This window comes from Coccinella septempunctata, chromosome X (genome assembly GCF_907165205.1).
Source record: "Coccinella septempunctata chromosome X, icCocSept1.1, whole genome shotgun sequence".
Lineage (NCBI taxonomy): Eukaryota > Metazoa > Arthropoda > Insecta > Coleoptera > Coccinellidae > Coccinella > Coccinella septempunctata.
Window position 1 is genome coordinate 10,486,563 of NC_058198.1, and position 22,676 is coordinate 10,509,238.

Here is a 22,676-nt window from a genome sequence, read left to right on the forward strand (position 1 = left end):
TCGTTTTTCAACAGCCTGTATCTTTTGAACCCAGCCAATTCTGATGAATTGGTAGGGGTAAAAGTGTTTCTTTTGACCTCAAGAATCTACTATTAAAATATTTGTACGAGTCAAAAAGACACCCTGTATACCGGGTGAGTCTTTGTTGTATTGTGTTAAGCACAATAGCGATTCATTCATATAAAACTTGAAATTAATATACCTACTTATGACTTATCACTCAGACTCACAATATTCAATTAACTGATAACAGCACCAAAATGCTAAATTTTGAAAACGTCGAATAAATATTGAGATCGTATTGTTCCTTAATTTCCTTAATTTTTCAACTGTCGACCGCCAGCAAGTGTCAATCGTCTGTCCGCGAGGGATAAACTATCCAAAATACACATGCAAGCGAAAGTTAAATTTCGTTTAGTTCTCTTTTTTCTCAGTTTGCTCAGTTTCCAGGCAACTTTTTCAAATTCTTCTTGCTTTGAAACTTTCTTCAAAGTATGAGGAATGTTTTAAAGAAGAAATGAATGAAATCAGTGCAGCCGTTTTCACGCAATGCGATGACATGCGTTGCCATCTTGCATTGCTCTATCTTTATAAATTGCAATAAAGATTTAACTTGATAAGCTTCACATTAATGCTGAATGCCAGCAAAATGCAGGAATTTATTTGAAAGAATCTCTAGGAGTACACGTTGAAAAGCCTTTATATCTCAGGTAGCAGAAACACACTTGGTGTATGGGGAAAGGGCGCCGAACAGTGTAGAAGAATTGAAATACAGTGAACTCTTAGTGATCCGAATGATAAATTGCTAATTATTATTCTATTTTTACGTCTAAGAATCGATGAAATAAAATTTTTGGAAAATTGAAAGTGTCTTCAATATAAGTTCTTGTTCTAAGCACCGTTTGCTTCCCAATTTACTGCCTTATGGATGCCTTGGGAGAGTGAGTTCATTCTTTTATCAATAATGACCACCATTAAATAATTTACATTTTATTACAGCGATCCTCAAGTGTTTTGTTTTATTTTGTGATGGAAATGTATAATATAATACACTGCGCAAAAAAATTAACGCACATTATGGAAATCTCAAATTTATTCTACAACTGAAGGTGTTTTCAATGATAATTATTTTTATCAGAATTATGCATGCATGTTATCCACTTTCAACGGTTTTCTTCGATATACAGATGTTTTTCCCAGCAGGAATAAAAAAAATGATATTATCAGATTTTGAATGTATTGGCTCCATTCTAAAATCAGTTGTTCTCGATCAATTCTAGTGATCAATAGTTTTTCTTTCGTTTGATTTTCTACACTCGATCGCTATGCAACGCGAAACTCACAATTTGACCCAATGTCCCAATTACCCAATTGGGAATGTGCCCAAGCGGTAGTTTTGCGAGAAGAAGGGTGGACATACACAAGAATTGCAGAAAGGTTTGGAGTTTCCCATACAAGTGTGTCCAGAATGTTGCAGCGATTCGGGGAGACAGGTATGAATGTCCGAAGACCAGGACAGAGTAGACCACGGGTAACAACTGCCATTCAAGAACGTTACTTGAGAGTTTCTTCGTTCAGACAACGGTTTGCAACCGCTCTCCTCCTTCAATTTCAGCTTGAGCAAACTCATGAGGAGCAAATTAGCACTCAGACAATAAGAAATCGCCTCAGAGAATATGATTTAAGGCCTCGTGTCGCGGCAAGTGGCCCAGCTCTTACCCCAGCCTATCGAAGGGCGCGTTTGGATTTTGCGAGAGAGCATATCAATTGGGAAGAGGCCGATTGGGAAAAAGTTCTCTTCACAGATGAGCCTAGATTCTGCCTCTACCATTGTGATCGACGTTCCCTTGTATGCAGATATCCACATGAAAGATATGCTCAGTGCAATTTCCTGAATACTACTGGTTTCGGGGGAGGATCGATTATGGTATGGGGTGGAGTATCTTTGTCTGCTCGCACAGACCTAGTGGTCGTTGATAATGGAGCTATGAATGCTGATAACTATATAAGGAACATTCTTGAAGAGCATGTAGGGGCATTTGCCCCATGCATTGCTGAAAATTTCATTTTTATGGACGATAATGCCAGACGCCATCGTGCGCGCATCGTTCAGGAGTACCTTGAAGAGGTTGAAGTCTTTCGAATGGAATGGCCAGCAAGAAGTCCAGATCTCAATCCGATTGAGCAGGTTTGGGACAACCTCAATAGAAGGCTGAGAAGTTCAGAAAATCATCCATCTACTCTTAATGACTTAGGAATCCAACTCGGAGAAATCTGGGAAGGATTAGATCGGAACATTTTAAGATCACTCATTTTGAGTATGAACCGTCGTTGCCGAGCTGTAATCAACGCAAGGGGTGGAAATACCAAGTATTAAATCACTTATCAGCATTTCAGTATTTTGAAAATTGTTCATTTCTCTTCTTTCACATAAGATTCGGTGAATTCCTGAATTTTTCTTCCATTAAATGTGTCTTGTTTCGTTCAAAACCTTCCCGAGAGAACATAAAAAATAAGTTATAAATTCAATGGAGAGTTAACTTTGATTAAAATTGAGATTTTCAGAATGTGCGTTAATTTTTTTGCGCATTGTATAATTGAGACTACTAAAACCACCACGAATTAAAAAATGTACTCTATATAGCCAAGTTCCATAAATGCTCTAAATGCCATTCGGAGATGCATTCCCTTCAGAAAGTATTGGATCAATAAGTCGACCATTCACAATTCGAACCTTTTCCAGCTGTGAATTCGATAAATGACTGAAAGCTTTCAATTTCCATTCCATCAAACGGAACACGGAATTAGAAGTTCTCTTAAGGAAATAAACTTTCAATACGGTGAACCACAGATTTCTAAGTTTTCTGTCCCTGAGGACTATCCATAATTGGGGAACCCTCTTCGGACTATTTCTTTGAGGTATCATAACTCCTTAAGAGGATTTCTCCCGACATAAAAAGAAGGTGAAGTTGTTTGATACTCGAGGACTTTCAGTGGAATGCTTTTTATCGCAGTAAAGACGATATGGAAGGATGCACTGATATTTCGTTTAAATCCTCCGAATAAAAACGGGGGGGGGATCGTGAATAGCGATGTTTCTTATACTGGATGAGTTAGAACAAGACGAACTTCGAATTCAGATTCCTTTCTTCAGATGAAAAGTTCCTTTCAGTTGATGAGAGAATTGGAAATCAAAGAGACTAAACAACTACATCTCACCAGCGAATCTTTCCAGTTACGACTTGATCAAGCAAATAGGCATCAAAAAATCTTTTACCACCATGCTCAGTAGGAACAGACAGTTCGATTGGAAACAATAGAAAAAATTTGAGAAAAAAATCGATAGATCACATCTTATCACTTCAAATATTTCAATTTATTTCGTTTTATGAAAGTTTGTTTTGCTCAACTTTGTTTCTTATCTGTCAATAATAAGTCGTCCTAAATTGAGAAGGTATATCTTTTAAATTAGATACAGTTTTTATCCATTTATCATCGCTGTATCCCGTTACCGAGGATAAGCCTACAAAAAGATTGAAAAAAAAAGATTGGAAAAAAAAATCGGTGCTATCAAACCCTAATTTCCTAGGTCTACTTGCGACTGTGTGCCCTCCTGTGACTGAAGAGACCCAGCCGCGATCTACAGATCCTTCCACACTCCGGGCATAGATAGTCACCAACCAGATCTGGCCGCCGCTGTATTCTTCTCGAGTCTCCATTATAACTGTGGACCAAAGACCTCCACTGTGATCTATCCAACGCTAGTTGTTCCCAGTTATGATTGGCATCAACTGATTTTAGGGATTGATGCAGTATATCCGCTTATACTGTCCTCTTGGTTGACGAGCTCCCTCTGTTAATTTGCCATACAGAGCTATTTTGGGAAGTCTTGTGTTTTGCATCCTCAGAATGTGGCCGCTTCATCTGAGTCGGGCTCTCGTTACTTGAGTTTCAATTGTTGTACATCTCGCGCGCTGCAAGACTTCTGCATTTTAAACTTTGTGAAACCATCTGATGTGCATTATTTGTCTTAGATGACGTTGTTGCGTTTGTTCAAGCTGTTTAAAATGTCTCCTGTAGGGTGTCCAGCTTGCGCTTCCGTAAAGAAGCGTTGGGAGGACCACTGCTTTGTAAACAGCTGTCTTGGTCTTCAGATTGAGGTCGTGATTTTGAAATACTCTGTCCTTTAGCTTCCAGAATGCCCATGATGCCGAATTGATACGGTTGTGTATTTCTGTGTCCAGGTTAGCCCTAGTATTTATGAAGCTTCCCAAGTATTTGAACTGCTCGACCTGTTCTAGAGTTTCATCCTCCAGGCTGATATCTGTTTGAACGCTTTCTGGCTGACTAACCAGGATTTTGGTTTTGTCAATATTGAGTCTAAGGCCCAAAGCTTCGTATATATGTATAAAGGAGTCCAACATTATCTGTAGATCCTCTGAGCTGCTAGCGATAAGTGCGCAGTCGTCTGCATATTGAAGTTCCGTGATAACCTTGGTACGGGTTTTTGCTCTGAGGCGCTTCAGGTTAAGCAGGCCTCCATCAAATCTGAATCTTATTCCAACACCTCTTACATGCATACTCATGTCAGCAATTATCGAGACGGCTATGGCGAAAATATTAAACAGTAAAGGCGCTAACACGCATCCTTGTTTTATTCCAGAGTTGGTTGAGAAATGGTCGGTTGTAGAGCCATTATGCAGTATTCTAGCGGTGTTGTTAGTATGAAGGCTTTTACACACGGCTAAGAATCTTTCGGGTACTCCAAGGCGTTCCATAATTTTCCACAACGCTTTCCGATTCACCAGTGAAAAGCCTTACTCAAATCGATATAGGCTGTATAGATCCTTGATTGCTGTTGACAGCTGTCGCAGTGTAAAAATTAGGTCCACCGTACCTCGATTGGTTCGAAAGCCGCACTGGGATTCAGTTTATCTCAAAAACTCTCGATTCCAAAACAAATTATCTGAAAAGTATCACAAAAAAATCATACACCTACAAGACATTACTTTCTTTTAATTTAATTTCAGCTAAGCCACTAAGTATCATGAGGACCATATTTTGTGTGTGTAATACTCAAACATACACCTCTCCACATTGTATGTACAGCAATTTTATTCAAGTGCAAAAAGTAATTTTCTCTAGAGTGAGCAGGGTATTTTGCCTCATTCTTTCAGGTCTTTTTGTTGTCATAAGTGGGAGAAATTGCCAGGTGGAGTTGCTAATCGAATCGATGCCGAAAAGTTCCGTACACCCGCAAGATGACGTGAATGAAACGGTGAATTTATTCTGAATGAAATCTTACAGAACTTCCATAATTTATGGAGGAAGTGTACTCCGAAACTTTTTATTGCAATTTTTGCTAAACTATCAGTTGAAAAGCTGAAATTTATATGGAGTTCGGAAGAAAATCTTCCACAATAACAAAACGTACGATAGGAGTTTAGCGCTAAAATAAACAGTTAACTTCGGCCATTTTCTGGATTATCCAGGAGCGGCTATATTGCGACATAAATTAATGCCAGGAGTTCTGTACTTTCCGAGTGAAATCATTTATGAATGAGGCCTGTTGTAGTAACGAATTTTTGATAAGTTTCTGCCGGCGTTCTCAGGAAATTTCATTTCTTTCGTCTGTAAATTGGCCCTATCCACCTAAATCCGGGGAAATTAGAAATCTCAGTCCACAAAAAGACTACATTGTTCCAAGTGTCGGAATTTGACAGTTTGTTGCGCTTTTGCTCTGCTTGAAATGGCCGAGATCTTCCGGCAGTTTTTTAGAACAGCTGAATAAATACAGGGTTCGGCATGAGTCTGGAATAAAACTGAAATTTCTTTGACGAATAACTCGAAATGGAAAGGCTGAAACCCTTCAATTGATTTTTGATTACCATCATTTTCTCTTCAACCGCATCCAACTTCCGTTCTTTAAATGGAAATCATGTGTGGTCCTGTTGGAAAGCTCACGACAAATCACACCCTAATCTTTGTTTTTTCAATTCTATGGTCTTCAGTACAAATACAAAAGTCTTTTGAAAATAAATAGAATGAATAGTTTTTCAATCAACTAACCAACCAATTTTCCAAAGAACCGCCACATAATAGTGTTTTTACCTAGGTATTTGCAAAACACAAATATTCAATTTCATTTTCGAAGAATGAATACAATGGCAACTCAATGGACGAGTTTGCCAACGTATTTTTTTTTTAATTATATTTGTGCCTTTCGGTTGCTTTCATTATTTTACAATCCGAGGAATGTCCCCGGTTCTCAGATCCAGGTGATATGAAAGAAAATTTATTTTGAATTTTCAAGGTGAGTTTTAACGTTATTTAGGCGTTTTTTTTTCGTGTTTCTTGTATTTTATTTATGTTTCATCCACATACTAATAATTTATTTATTATTAGACTATGGTTTCATCACAGAACGCCTCAACTATTAATGTGTTCTGTGATTAAACCATAGTCTAATAATAAATAAATTATTGGTCTATGGATGAAGCCATAAATATAATGCACGAAACACGAAAAAACGCCTAAATAATGTCAAAACTAACCCTGAAAATTCAATATAAATTTTATTTTATATCACTTGGATTTGAGAGACGGGGACATTCCAAGGATTGTAAAATGATGAAAGCAACCGAAAGGCACAAATATAATTTAAAAAAGAATACGTTTCCATTGAAAGAGTTTTTTCTATTATTTACAAGGTTGGCAAACGTTCCTGAACTCGTCCATTGTGTTTGAGCGTCTCAATTTTAACTTATCAATTGGAAAATTATGAACTTCTTATTATTTCAAGAGACTTTTATGTTTCTACTGATGATAACAGGAAAAAAAATTCAAGGTGGGATTCCCCACTTGTTTCCATTTAAAAAACGGAAGTTGAATATGGTTGCGGAGAGAGGATTGAAGAAAAACACTCAATTCCACTGCTAGAAAATGAGTAATTAAAAATCCATTGACAGCATTCAGCGTTCTCATTTTGAGTTGATGATTGAAGAAGTATTAGTTTTATTACGGACTTATGCTCAACCCTGTAAATCCAGACTGAATTTCAAATACTTCAGGTAGACCAATTCTGAATGTCGTTCATTTTTTCTATAATCTATAACTAGGAGAAAAATACTCCAACGGATTGATTCGTATTTGATTTGACATATCAAGGTGATGGAAAAGAGAATGCCGAGCAATACAGGGTGTATTTGAAGGTGAGGCGTTTTTTCAAAAGAAGGTATAACTGGTCAAAATAAAGCGTTTCACCAGAAATCACCTATACAAATAGGCATCACAATCTTCGTATTCGAACAATCCAACAATCGTCGTAAAAATGGGATAAAATGGGTAAACAATAGCACTTTTTCAACATAACTAACATAAGCACTTTCAAGAAACTGCCTCGATTTTCTACATTTTTTTTCACTCTAAATTGCACGATAAAACAATTATTATTCTCTCAAAAGTGACATCTAATCCGATGAACTTGGTACTGAACCATTCATTGTCCAGCCATATGTTTATGTTTTGTTTCGTTTTTGCGATGCCGCAGTCACCTTGCACAGTCCCGTACTTGAAATTCAATGAAATTCTGTCGAACTTCTAGGGCTTGTATCTCAGCTATCTTGGATATTTTTTATAGACAATTTTCGGTTAAACGACTTATTGTGATGCGTTCCAACTTCTGACAAAAAAAGCCTCACCTTTGAAGACACTCTGTATGTCTGGACTATTTTATCTTGGACATCCATTCACACCATACATTTTCTTGGAATATTTCACGAATATGATGATTTTAATATTTTCGCAATCTCAATCAGCCATTCAAGTATTATTGCGATGACCAAGGTTGTCTTTCACATCAAGTTAAATAAAAGCATTCTGCACAAACAGCAGACTTTCTTATGTAGGACTAGATCGGGTATTGTCATCACTGCCTAGACATATGGAGTAATATTGTCAACACTGCGGTCGGTACACATCAAACAACAAACAGCTTCCTATTAGGGAACCGTCTCCAAATGAAACTCTATAGTGGTTAACATAACGCTGAACATAACGCTTCAAATATGAACTCTCCCCAAACATCAGGCCGGACTTCAGAACTGTTATTGCACACGATCCGAGTCCGTAATGAATGCAATTGAGAAAGTTTTTTTGTGCTGTACTTAATTATTACATAACCTCAAATTAGATCTCCATTTTTCCTGAATGTGCTCCGTCGACTGGCATCAAAGTTGTATGATTTCAGAATGGGTGTTTAATTGTAAAACGGGAATACGGCTCTATTCGAAGCTAGTCATACGATGAAGTTAAATGCAGTTTTTCATTCATAAATAACGGGCACAATTAAACTTATGACAGTGTCTATGAATTTCTATGAATCGGTTCCGCATCCGAGCAATTTAACATTTGCGGCCAATAGCTGAGCTTAGTCTTATGAAGAACAGTTTTCCTGTGAATTGTAGAGTTTAAAGGGTGTTGCGTTACACTGCGACCTTAAAAACTTCAGTAACTGAGATGGCTTCAAGCAGATTACCTCATCGCACCAAAGGATTTTTTGTTCTCTCACCAGGAGAACAAATATCTTTCGATTTTGACCTAAGCTGCTTCTCAATATGTCCAACAACCAAACTAGCTTAAAAAATTGTTGAAGCATATCGCAGAGGTACAAAAAGTTGGTTTTATCCAGATATTCACTCTCGAGTGTAGGAATTGACATCTGCAGTCATGTGGCGTCTACATTAACATTTCCAAACCTACAAGATCATATGGTCAGGGTAAGTGAAGGTTCCTTATACGCACAAACAAGAGATCCATAATCTGAAAGAGAAAATAACCTAAATCTTTAGATTTTTTCTTCATAATCGTCCAGATAGCTCTCAATAGGTTTGTAGATAATCCCCAAGCGGCACCTAAAAAGTTCCATTGAAGAAAAACTAGCCGGTATCAGACTAATAGACTTTTCAACTTCGAGGCCGAACCGATAAGTAATCCGAGCTGAAATTCTGAACGTTGCTAAAAAACCGAGTGTGGCAAAAGGACTATAGGAGGGCCATGTGAATATTCTCTCTCCTATACTGGACTTTCCGGAAGTTGGGGAAGCACTTTCCGAATGAAAATCGCGAAAAACAAAGTTTCATCTGCCGAAAGTGACACGTGGCAATGAGGAAAAATTAATTCCGATCAGATCCACCCTTCAGTTTTTGCGGATATGGCGAATACTATTGGCTCTTGTTTCAAACTCAGATTAACAGTTCTTCTCCGATAACTGTCGCCTCGTATTCAAATGAACAGCCAGTTCTTTGACTGCTCCTGTTATTTACTGCTACTGAAATACTTTCTTTATATACAGGATGTCCATATTTCTTTTCTCATCATTTCGCATCAATACACTGAGTGATACTGAAATAAGAACAAATAATGTATTCATTTTTGGTATATATCTTTAATCTGTCTAGGTCAGTTTTTGTGTCATATCGTGATGGATATAGGTCATCGAATTTCAACTCTGCATTATTACATATTTCCAAAAGAGTAATTATTGTGGACAGATGGGAGACCCGTAAGTGTGCGTAACATCTATCGCTTTTCATTTGACTGTTCCCTTTCCTTCTACATTTCGTGAGATTTCTTCCTCCTGAACATCGATGTAACTAGGAATAGAAGGGCCACACTACTATTTCAGTGTAAATCCTGACTTATATCTCTTAATCTCGAGATTGTGATATATGAGTCAGGATTAACACGTACGTAATATATAATAACTCATTCTCATGAGAACTGACACGGAGAGATCTAACAAAATATTGAGGCTTGATTCTGATATTATTCCGTTGACATTATTTGGAATTCAATAGTAGGATTCTGTTCTACTAGTTCCCTCAATTCTTCAAATTCTTTATTTCCAATATAAAACTTGGTACGCATGAACAAATTTTGGTAAGGTTTTTTCTGCTGTAAAACAGATTGGACTGATTTTCAATCAACTATAAAAAAATTTCTTCTGATTTTTCGAATTAAATTCAATTTTAGTCCAACTCTTCTAAAAACTTTACCTGAACCTATCTTTGTGTGATTAACTAATTCTTGGAAGATAAGGGTAGGAAATTATACCTCTGCGTCCTAATGGGACCACATTTTCAGGAAATCATGAAATTAATGGTAAAAACCAAATTTGAGGCAAATGCTATTTCAGAAATTAAACCATTTTTTCATGGAATAATAGTACTGCAATAAAGAATATCCGTAAACGATACAACCCAGTTTTTTCTTGAAAATATGACTCAAAAATGAAGAATTACAAACTTTACCCCCAGATTTCAAGGGAGACAACAAATATCACGATTATAGGAGTTGAAGTTCTCATACAGGGTGACCCTTTGACTTGTACACATATTTTAACAGTAGATTTTTGAGGCCAAAAAAACACTTTTTTTCCGAATCGGTTCGGTGAGATACAGGCTGTCAAAAAACCGTAAGAAAAATTATTTTTAGTTCTATCTCACAAACAATTTCATCGAATGAAATGAATTTCGGAATATAGTTTTTCATTTATTTGATGAATCTTTTTCGACCACAAGATATGACCCACGTCTTCCAGTTTTGTCATTCTGACCATTTGGTACCAGAAAAATACCAAAAATTCAAAGAACCCAACTCATGACACTAAGTTGGAGGCTTTCTAATGAATATTTGAACGTTTTGTAAAATAAAAGTATTCTTCATGTCTTCTCGTTCAATGCGCTGTTTCCGAGTAATATGATGTTCAAAAATTTAAAAAATATCTGTGAAATTTGGAAAATTGGGAACCTTGGCTGAATACAACTCTGTTAAAAGATCCACATTTGTGTCACAGATTTAGCTAGTCATTCTGAAAGTAATTCTGTGTTTCCAGGAGTGGCACAGCTCATTATGAAAAGTAAAAATGGCTATATCTCTTTATCAGAGCAGAATCTGAAAAAATGGTATAGGAAAAAAGTGTTTCTTTTGACCTCAAGAATCTACTGTTGAAATATTTTTACCGGTCGAAGACTCACCCTGTATATCTGAATATTTCTCTTCTAATCTCATAGATCTTATATGTACAGGGTTGGGTGTAATTATGAAATAAAATTAATATGTATGCTTTCAAACTTGAACTGTTGAGTATGAACTGGAGGAACAAAATTCTCAAATAACATCATCCTGAAACGATATTTTAAAGTTTTTTAATTTGTAATATCTCGAGATCCTGACATCTGAAACAATATATATAACTTAGGCTTAGGCATAAGTCTGGAATAAAATTAATATTTCTTCAACCACTAATCCAAAATGAGAAAGCTGAAACCCGTCAATTTGTTTTCAGTTACCCTCATGTTTTGGCAATGAAACTGGGTGTTTTTCTTCAACCCCTTATCCGCAACCACATCCAACTTCCGTTTTTCAAACGGAAATATTGTGAGCTCGTTATAAAGCACGGAAAATGGAATGCATAATATTGTTGTTTTTATTTTTTCATGTTCCTGATAATCACTGAAATAAAAATAAACACTATGAGATTTATTTTTCCTTGCGCTGTTGAGTAGGGTTGCGGCTAAGTAGTTGAAGGAAAATACTCAATTTTATTGCCAAGAAATAAGTCGAATCGGATCTAAATTAACATAATTCAGCGTCTCAAATTAATCGGTTGAAAAACCATCAATTCTGTTTTTTTTTCCCAGAAACTAGTACTTATCCTGATAACCACAAAATAAAAAAAAAACATAATTATGGTGAGATTCCATTTTCCGTGCTTTCCAACGAGCCCACAATGTTTCCATTTGAAAAACGGAAGTAGGATGGGGTTGCGGCTGAGGGGTTGAGGAGAAATAACCAATTTCATTGACAGAAAATGAGGGTAATTGAAAATTAATTGAAGGGTTTCAGCGTTCTCATTTTGAGTTATTGGTTGAAGAAATATTAACTATATTCCAGACTTATGCCCAAGAATGTGGGTCAATAATTAAATACTGTTTCAGATATCGAAATATCAACAATTTAAAAAATGAAGCTTGAAATTTAAAGCGCGTTCGAGTTAGTTTTGCTGACCAACGTTTCTCTAATATCGGAATCACAATGATGTGATTTTGTTTTTGGGGTGAAAAATTGGGGAATGAAAGAACTCATTCCTGAATATAAATTAAATTCGTTCAAGATGTTTCCCTGATCCGAATAGGTTTGAAATTCTAATCGGGTATCAAAAAACAAATCAAGTTGATGAGCTAATTTTCCTAACTCAATATATCGTATGGCTTGAAGTATTGAAAATGAATATTCGAATATCGTCCAAGATAATATAACCACCTTGGGATCAATTTTGAAGTGCAGCGTAGAACTTGATTTTGCTCCCACTGGCGCTTTTCAAAAGTGAAGCACTATTATGCACTTAAATTAAGTTTTATTCCGAATCAATACACATGCATGGAGGTTGCAGTGTATTTTAAATTGGCTCAATATTTTCAAACCATAAAACTTATTCTCGAAGATATCAGCGAACTCTAATTGAAATTACATGTTCGTTTTAAGCACTCCTGACTGGGGATAACTTTAATGCCAATTTCCAATACGAAAAGAATTAATTGAATTCGGTTTTCACAAGGGCAAATCCCAAGAGTCTCATAACAATTGTTTCTCGTCGAATAACGCTCAGAATGAGAATCAAATCAAAAAAAAATTACGAAGAGAACTATCTGCGAAATATTTCATCGATTTCACTAACAGAATTTGTTTCTGTTCGTATTTTGTGCACAAATCTTGTCTGGATGAGGCCTATGATGTGTGAGTTTTAATTTCTCTTTTTAACGTCATCATTCAGAATGACTGTAGGCAACTTTGTCTGCATGTAAATACTTCTAAAGCCTGAAGAAAACGGCAAATGTCCACTAAAACGTTGCTAAGGAAGTTGGTCTTTTTCTTAAACTACGAATTTATACACAATATAACCAAATTAAATTCGCATTTATAGGAGTCTGGTATTTAAGAAGAATTTTGGGATAGATCTCATGATTCATGAAAGTATAGTGAAGCAGAAAGTATCAATGCATTATTGCATGATATTCTTTGAAATTACCGATATGCAGTCTAAATTTGGTTGCAGAACTGAAGAATATTTGACTTTGATTTCAATAAAATTATGTGTTTTTACAGGATGAGTCTTTGACTCGTAAAAATATTTTAACAGTAGATTCTTGAGGTCAAAAGAAACACTTTTTCCTATATCTTTTTTTCCTCTTCGACCCTGATAAAAAGATATAGCTATTTTCATAATGCTGCCCCTGAAAAAACAAAATTACCTTCAGAATAACTACATAAATCTGTGACACTACACATATGCGGATCTTTTAAACAGAGTTGTTTTCAGCCCAAGTACCCAATTTTTCAAATTTCACAGATGCTTTTTCATTTTTGAACATCAAATTACTAGAAAACGGCGCATTATACGAGAAAATATGATTAATACTTTTATTTTACAAAACATTCAAATCTTCATTAGATAGCGTCCAACTTAGTTTTAAGAATTGGGTTCTTTGAATTTTTGGTATTTTTATGGTATGTAATGGTCATAATGAGAAAACTGGAAGACTTTGGGTGATATCTTGTGTTCGAAAAAGATTCATCGAATAAATGAAAAACTGTATTTCAAAATTCATTTCATTCGATTAAACCGTTTGTGAGATAGAACTAAAAATAAATTTTTTTAATGGTTTTCAACAGCCTGTATCTTTTACACCGAGCCGATTCGGAAAAAATGGTAAAAAACATGAGTTTCTTTGGACCTCAAGAATTTACTGTCAAAATATTTCTATGAGTCAAAGACTCATAGAAATGATTACAAGTTGCTCAGTTCGAATTAAAAATTGAACGGTTCGAGCATTTTGTGCAATAGGGTTAATTCCGAAGATATGAATTCGGTGCTCTACTTTTTACTCACTCTGTAGTTGGACAATACCCAGGGAATAACTACATTTTCTACGGAATTCTATTAATTCCCTCATGGGTACCTTATTTTTTATGCTCGATTTCAGGGCTTTATTACGAGAAACGATAAACCAACAGTACTAAATATTTTGAGAGGCAAATCCAGAGTTATGTCTTGAGAATTATCACTGTTTATTTGGAATTGAATTGAAAATATCTTGTGTTTTTAAAATATTCATCAAATAATTGAAAAACTATATTCCGAAATTCATCTTCTTCGATAAAACTGTTTGTGATATAACACTAAAATTAAATTTTTTTTATAGTTTTTCAACAGCCTGTATCTTTTAAATAGAGCCGATTTGGGGAAAAATGCTTCTTTTTACCTCAAGAATCTGCTGTTAAAATATTCGTACCAGTCAAAGAATCACCTTATCTATGGCGAATTACTGTAAGGGAGTCAATGATGGCTTTTCAAAAACTTGTTGAACGTGTCAACGAATGATTTGAGTCAACACCACTACGAAAAAAATCGACAAAATCTTCCGAGACTGTAGGATCGATGAACGCAGAAACTACTCGAAAAAGGGCACAATGAAACGACGGAGTTATTAAAAAAATTGCGACGTTCTCAAGGCTATCTTCTGCACAAAAAGTGTGCTCGACTCTCATACAAAGACCTGTTCCTGTTCATAATGCTCCCCTGTGACGGCTTTCTGAGTTGAAAACAGTGTTCTGAGGTCTCCTCCAGTGAGTCTTATGTAAATGAAAACGGGGCAAATTGGTGGGAGGGGAGAACAAGAGATCTTAGTTAATTGCAAATAGACCGTATGGACCAACGATGTTCCCCCCATAAAAGATTCATCCCCAAACAAACTAGATCTTGTACCCCTTCCTGTGGATTCAACTGACCCGTGTCGCATTGAATTTTTCGGGAAATACAACGACCAATAGCATAATCATCATCCCTAATAGGTCGGAGACGATGAAAATATTCCTTAACGAAGGACTATTTACTTTTAATACAGGGTGGCCATTTGAAAACGAAACAGACGAGATCACAGACGAAATAAATGAAATGCTCGGACAGGTCGATTCCTGTTTCGAGGGGGACACCTTAAGATGTAGGTTACGGACGCATAGCGCTTCAACCCTTGCTACTACAACCCTCACCCCCAATTTTTGAATAGGGAAGATGGGGTGAGTGATATGAAAGGTATTTTTATACTGATTTCAGCACAGCAATTGTTTTTTCATTTGATGCATTAGTTCTCGAAATATTCTCAACTAAGTATTTGAAAATGAAGTGGTGTTTTCATGGCATTTGTAGTGTTTTTTTGTGAAAAATCGGCATTTTGAGCTTCAAAACAACCATGACTGTGGCTTCCTTCCTCCAATCCACTGACATAGAAATCTTTAATCAAGATGTCGAACAAACAAAGCGTATTGCGAAGGAGCTCAATCTTGCTGAAACTCAATCTAAATTATCTTCGATATAATTTGCAGTATTTCCAATAACATGCGGTAACACTTGATCGATAGAACTCTCCAAAAAGTCCAAATACGTACATATCTCTAATCAGATTACCAGGTAAGAAAATCAAATCATCAATGATGCCACAGAAATATTCCAGTCCCAATTCGTGAAACGATTTCCGACTTAATTATGAAGTGTTTTCTCAGTTGGCTTCAAGAATGTTTTCATTTTGTTGATTATTGAATTTATATCTTTTTCAAAAAAATGAGAATCGATAATTTTTTATTTATTACGAACAGATCATTAAGTTGGCTTACTGGTTCTTTGACATGTGAATTATTCTTAGTTTTGAATCGAGACTTGTATGTGTTCTAATTCATTGTTCGACATGGTTTATTCAATTGCAGAGCGGGTGAAAATAATTTCTTTTTTTTTTTGCAAAAAATCAATGTGCCAATAGAACCGCAGAATTCTTCAATCAACGACATTTAGATAAACATGTTAGTAGGAAGTATGTTTTGAAGCTCAAAATGTCGATTTTTCACAAAAAAACACTACAAGTGCCATGAAAACACCACTTCATTTTCAAATAAATGATTGAGAATATTTCGAGAACTAATGCATAAAATGAAAAAACAATTACTGTGCTGAAATCAGTAAAAAAAATACCTTTCAAATGAGGTATCACTCACCCCAACTTCCCTATTCAAAAATTGGGGGTGAGGGTTGTAGTAGCAAGAGTTGAAGCGCTATGCGTCCGTAACCTACATCTTAAGTTGTCCCCCTCGAAACAGAAATCGACCTGTCCGAGCATTTCTATCGAATAAATTTATTTCGTCTGTAATCTCGTCTGTTTCGTTTTCAAATGGCCACCCTGTATACAGCTGCTCTGTAGGACTGAATTATATAAAAACGCTCGGACACGTCAATTTTTGATTCCAGGAAGACAATTTCTAAGACTAATTCGAGACCGTATCACTTCAACCCTTAGTATTACAATCCCAACCACTATATTTTGAGTAGGGAATATGGGGTAAGTGATACCTCATTTGAAAGGCCTTTTTCTTCTGAATCTAGCACATTCAATATTTTTTCATTAAAAATCAATTCGTTTTCGAGATATTCAAATTTGAATTTTGTACAGAAGTGGTCATTTCGTTGAACATACTGTGTAGTGTGTACATCAATCAAATTTCCACTAATTTATTCTATGGTTTCGACGATAATCGTTAACCGATGGCGTCTGTTATATGGATACCAGACGTCAAAATTTTACTGTTTCTTCCTTTCATTAACAATTCATTCATTGGCAGAAAAAATGTAAATAATTTCTATATTTTTCAAAAAGAACCAGTGCGGGAACCCTACAGCAGATTCATCATCGAAATTTCAGAATGAATAGGTAGAAATTCGAATAACTTACACAGAATGCTTGAAGGAAAAACCAACGTTTTTTAAAGTTCAAAAGTGAATTATTCGAAAACGTATGTATGAAATGAAGAAAAATTGAATATGCTGAACTGAGAATAGAAAGACCTTTCAAATGAGGTATCACTCACCCCATGCCCCCTATTCGAAATTTAGGGATTGGGGTTGTGACACTAAGGGTTGAAGTGATACGGTTTTGTATTTGATCTTGTTGTCATGAAAAATCGAAGTATCCAAGCGTTTTCATATTTTTCGGAGCCGCTGTCTCGTTTTCTGTTGCCCAACATTTATACGCATTTAAATATAGGGTGAGCGATGTTGAGTGGGTGGAAATAATTCGGAATCATAAAAAATTGTTCTTCTAACCTAATTATCTGGAAGAAGGCTCCGTCTGAACTGTTGAAAAGTGAACGCATGAGACAACAAACTCTCAAGAACTTCTAACTGTTCATAGTCATACGGACACTTCTATCGGTAGGACTTGGGAAAATCCGCACTAGAACCTATCGTGGGTGGATTATCCGGTAGAGTGTCTTCCGCACGAATTTCCGGAGAGCGAGAGAGTGGGAAACGGCAAAGATCTTGTCCGCAGGCACAGTTCGCATGGAAATACAAAATATCACTGAACATCTCGTCCGCTTTTCGCAAGTAAATGGTCCAGTGAGAGGCACGCGCATGCTTTTTCGGCGCTTCGGTTGGGATGTTTTTTTGAAAATTCAAATTTCGGCTGATTTAGTTCTTCGCCGCACAGGCTCGAATCTCCATCCGGCGTGGTCCAGAACGTTTTTTTATTTTAATGACCTTTTCATATGCGAGGATCAGATCGTCAATATGGAGCTTTCGTAGATAGCGTGCTCTGGGTTGAACTTAATATAGGACTTATGTTAGTATAAACCATTCTCTCCCATATTCTGGGTTACTATGCGTCTGAAATATACTAACTGACAAAGAAACTGCAACACCCAGAAGGAGCTGTTCAAATTTCAAATTTTTTTTGGTAAAATACACTGTGCAAAAAAATTTACGCACATTATGGAAATCTCAAATTTATTCTACAACTGAAGGTGTTCTCGATGATAATTATTTTTATCAGAATTATGCATGCATATGTTATCAACTTTCAACGGTTTTCTTCAATACAGATGTTTTTCCCAGCAGGAATAAAAAAGATAATATAATCAGATTTTGAATGTATTGGCTCCATTCTAAAATCAGTTGTTCTCGATCAATTCTAGTGATCAATAGTTTTTCTTTCGTTTGATTTGCTACACTCGATCGCTATGCAACGCGAAACACGCAATTTGACCCAAGAGGAATGTGCCCAAGGGGTAGTTTTGCGAGAAGATGGGTGGACATACACAAGAATTGCAGAAAGTTTTGGAGTTTCCCATACAAGTGTGTCCAGAATGTTGCAGCGATTCAGGGAGACAGGTATGAATGTCCGAAGACCAGGACAGGGTAGGCCATGGGTAACAACTGCCATTCAAGAACGTTACTTGAGAGTTTCTTCGTTGAGACAACGGTTTGCAACCGCTCGCCACCTTCAAATTCAGCTTTAGCAAACTCATGAGGTGCAAATTAGCACTCAGCCAATTCAGAAATCGCCTCAGAGAATATGATTTAAGGCCTCGTGTCGCGGCAAGAGGCCCAGCTCTTACCCCAGCCCATCGAAGGGCGCGTTTGGATTTTGCGAGAGAGCATATCCATTGGGAAGAGGCCGATTGGGAAAGAGTTCTCTTCACAGATAAGTCTAGATTCTGCCTCTACCATTGTGATCGACGTTCCCTTGTATTCAGACGTCCACATGAAAGATATGCTCAGTGCAATTTCCTGAATACTACTGGTTTCGGGGGAGGATCGATTATGGTATGGGGTGGAATATCTTTGACTGCTCGCACAGACCTAGTGGTCGTTGATAATGGAGCTATGAATGCTGATAAGTATATAAGGAACATTCTTGAAGAGCATGTAGTGCCATTTGCCACATACATTGGTGAAAATTTCATTTTTATGGACGATAATGCCAGACCCCATCGTGCGCGCATCTTTCAGGAGTACCTTGAAGAGGTTGAAGTCTCTCGAATGGAATGGCCAGCAAGAAGTCCAGATCTCCATCCGATTGAGCAGGTTTGGGACAACCTCAATAGAAGGCTGAGAAGTTCAGGAAATCATCATAATGACTTAGGAATCCAACTCGCAGAAATCTGGGAAGGATTAGATCAGAACATTTTAAGATCACTCATTTTGAGTATGAACCGTCGTTGCCGAGCTGTAATTAACGCAAGGGGTGGAAATACCAAGTATTAAATCACTTATCAGCATTTTAGTATTTTGAAAATTGTTCATTTCTCTTCTTTCACATAAGATTCGGTGAAATCCTGAATTTTTCTTCCATTTTATGTGTCTTGTTTCGTTCAAAACCTTTCCGAGAGAACATAAAAAATAAGTTATAAAGTCAATGTAGAGTTAACTTTCATTGAAATTGTGATTTTCAGAATGTGCGTTAATTTTTTTGCGCAGTGTATAATCAGCAATCAGCAATGATTAAAATTTGAAGGGTTTGAAAATTTTTTATTAAATTTTTTGATAATGTGTTTTTCCACCGCGGTTATCTATACACTCCCCAACACGTCTTGGCATTGATGCAAGGAGATGGTCTATTTCTTCTTGAGGGATACTATCCCAAGCTACCCGTACTTCAAGTCACAGAGTCGCCAAAGTCCGCGGGGGCTGGAGTAAATTTCCAACCCTTCTACCCATAATGTCCCAAACATGCTCTATGGGCGGAAGATCGGGGGATCTGGGCGGCCATGGCAAAAAATGCCCATGAGTCGCTTCAAAAAACTCTGGCAACATGAGGTCGAGCATTATATTGGTGAAATATTGGATTCTCAAGCCGATTGAGGTAAGGGAGAACATATGGCTTCTCTGTTTCTTGAAGATAACACAACGCTGTCATGTTACCTCGAATAAAGACTAAAGGTGACCTACTTCCATGTGCAATAGCACCCCATACCATAACGCCTACTGTCCGTTGTACAAGACGCTCAACATCATAATGAGGTTCACGTCTTTCTCCTCGACGTCATCTTACCCTTCTTTGGCCATCATGTGCATCCAAGGAGAATCGAGATTCGAGACCTGATGCTCTTCCACATTCCAATGTTGTCGTTTTCTGCACCACTGTAATCGTTGCCGTCGATGTTCAACCGTAAGAGGTAACACAAGATGGGGTCGATAATGCTGCAGTCCAAAAGATCTTTTACGACGGTAAACCGTTCGGACAGTAACAGCATGGCCTTGTTCTCCTAACCACTCATCAGCCAAAGATCGAGTTGTCGCAAATCGGTCTCTAATGGCCATAAGTCTTAGACGCCGATCTTGAACTTCATTTGTGCCTCTTCGACGTCCGGTGTCTACTCTTCTTCGATTTTCGGCATTATCAAACCACGCTTGACAACATCTCATAACAGTAGTTGGATTTCTGTTCGTACGGTTAGCGATTTCTCGAAAAGACTACCCCACCTCCCGTAAACCAATAATTCAACCTCTTTCAAATTCACTTAACTCGCTATAAATTCCGCGAACACGTGCTCTAGGCATTTTAACAACAACTAAACATCGAAAGGTGGTTTGTTGTAAAATTTAAAAAAATTGCAAAAAATGACTACAATATTCAAGTAAAAAAAAATGTTTATTTTTGAAAACCTTGACCTTGACCTCATTCACTACTTACTATACTATCTATTTTTTACCAAAAAAATTTAATATTTAGTATACCATGGTGCTTGAAATCAGATTCTGCACAAGTGCTACTACTTATTATTTTCTGATAATTAAGTGGTTTTTTGTTCTCAAAAGACTCGCATTTATCACAGAGTTAGTTATTATCAGACAATTTGATGGAGATTACAATAGGTCTAGAAGAAACTGACGAGTAAACTCCTGCTCACCAAGTGATGGAGTGTATCATCATTGCAATCCAACGTAAAAAATACCTTGGAAGAGATGTCTGCAGGAGAAAGGGCATAGTCTCTTTGAAGCCATTCCAGATACTGTAGTATTCCAGATACTGTAGTTTATGAGGAATCTGAAAATGGAGATGTTCTAGAAAACTGCGCTGATGGAAGTCATACCTCGAATCAATATTTGGAGTATATCAAGCAAAGACGAAATCGAGCTCATATGGACTATTTAAAGAATTTCATTCAAATGTCTTACTTTGTTACATCCCACCGAAATGTACAAAAGCATAATTTTCGCGAATTCATTACACTTGCAACCCCATTTTTTCTGTGATAAGTCGAAATCGGGAAAATGAGAGTAATTTCAGAGCTGGATCTATTCTTCTAGTTCTACCAGATCAAATTCCGAGTTCCGAGTTGAGAACAACTACAGATATCAATCTCAGTTTTCGCTCTTGTGCTCCATAACGGTTGAACAAGCAAAACAATTCAGCCCGTTGTTAATAATAAATCCGATTCAAAAGAGGGATCATTCGTCAATTCGGATTTTGATTAATGGCCTCCATAAAGAGGGAATAAGGATACTTTTATCAGGGAATACTTAAAAATGAACCATAAAATGCGGGGAATATCAATATGCCATGCTCAATACACCGCTTTAGGGACGCCCCTTGGATTTCATGAATTCCTAGGAAAATAGGAAACCGACAAAACTTTCTGACAACTGAATCGCATAAAATAATCATTCCTTATCTCCGAACAAGAACTTATTGAGAATTCCAGCATCGGAGATCTACATCGATGAATCTGGGTTATTTTTCATTTTAACCGACTGGAAGTTGGACAAATTGGAAAAACGTTTCCTTTGGTTCATCTGAAGCTGAGGTTTTTTGTTTGTCTTGAATGTGAAATTACAATCAGAAATGATGTTTTCGTATATCGACAATAAGTGTTCTTAATTATATCGAATTCATCAATTCTTCATTTAATTGCTCATATCTGAATAGTTCATTAGCCAAAGAAGTGGAAGAATTTCTCAACACTCATATTTATGTTTAATCAAGTATATAGAGTGAGTGAAACGTAACGCACAAACTTCATATCTCGGTATTTAATTTACTATTTCGTAGAAAAATGCTCGAACAGGTCTATTTCAATTTCAAAATAGGCAACCTTCCATATACAGGGTGTTTTAAAATGTGAGGCTTTTTTTGACAGACGGTAGGTCGTTTAACCAAAAATTGTCTATATAAAATATCCAAGATGACTGAGATACAACCCCTAAGATTTCGACAAAATTTCATGTAATTTAAAGTTCGGCACTGTGGAAGGAAACAAAACATAAACATATGGCTGAACCATGATTGGTTCAGTACCAAGTTCATCGGATTAGATGCATCAGGTCACTTTTGAGACAATCATAATTGTTGTATCGTGCAATTTAGGGTGAAAAAAATGTAGAAAATCGAGGCAGTTTCTTGAAAGTGTTTATGATAGTTATGTTTGAAAAGTGCTATGATGTTTCCCCTTTTGATCCCATTTTCACGACGATTGTTGGAATGTTCGAACAAGAAGATTGTGATGCCCATTGTGAAAAAATTCGTGAATAATTTAGACAAATTAATTTTATTGGTGAGATTTTGAAGCATTATTCTATTCTTTACACTTGTGTCCTAAGACTCTTCTGTCAGTTGGTATCGAAATGAGCCATTTCATAAAATCGTGTAAGTTACTGAAAAATAAGGAAACCAATTTGGCAATCCTAAGTTTCGATTTTCGTTACCACGTAAATATCGAATGAGCCAATATCCTAAACGAAACCACATGGTCGAATCAGGAGATAAGTTTTTTCCCACTGCTTTGCGATA

General features: G+C 36.6%; 1 protein-coding gene across 1 annotated transcript in view; it reads right to left on the reverse strand.

Annotated features, from left to right (window-relative positions):
• The window catches only part of LOC123321325, a 311,066-nt gene extending 293,613 nt beyond the window's left edge, over nt 1–17,453 (reverse strand). Inside the window, exon 1 of the mRNA XM_044908795.1 lies at nt 17,210–17,453. The gene's annotated coding sequence lies outside the window, so the exon portion shown is untranslated. The remainder of the gene's footprint in view (nt 1–17,209) is intronic.
• Between the last annotated feature and the right edge of the window lie 5,223 nt (nt 17,454–22,676).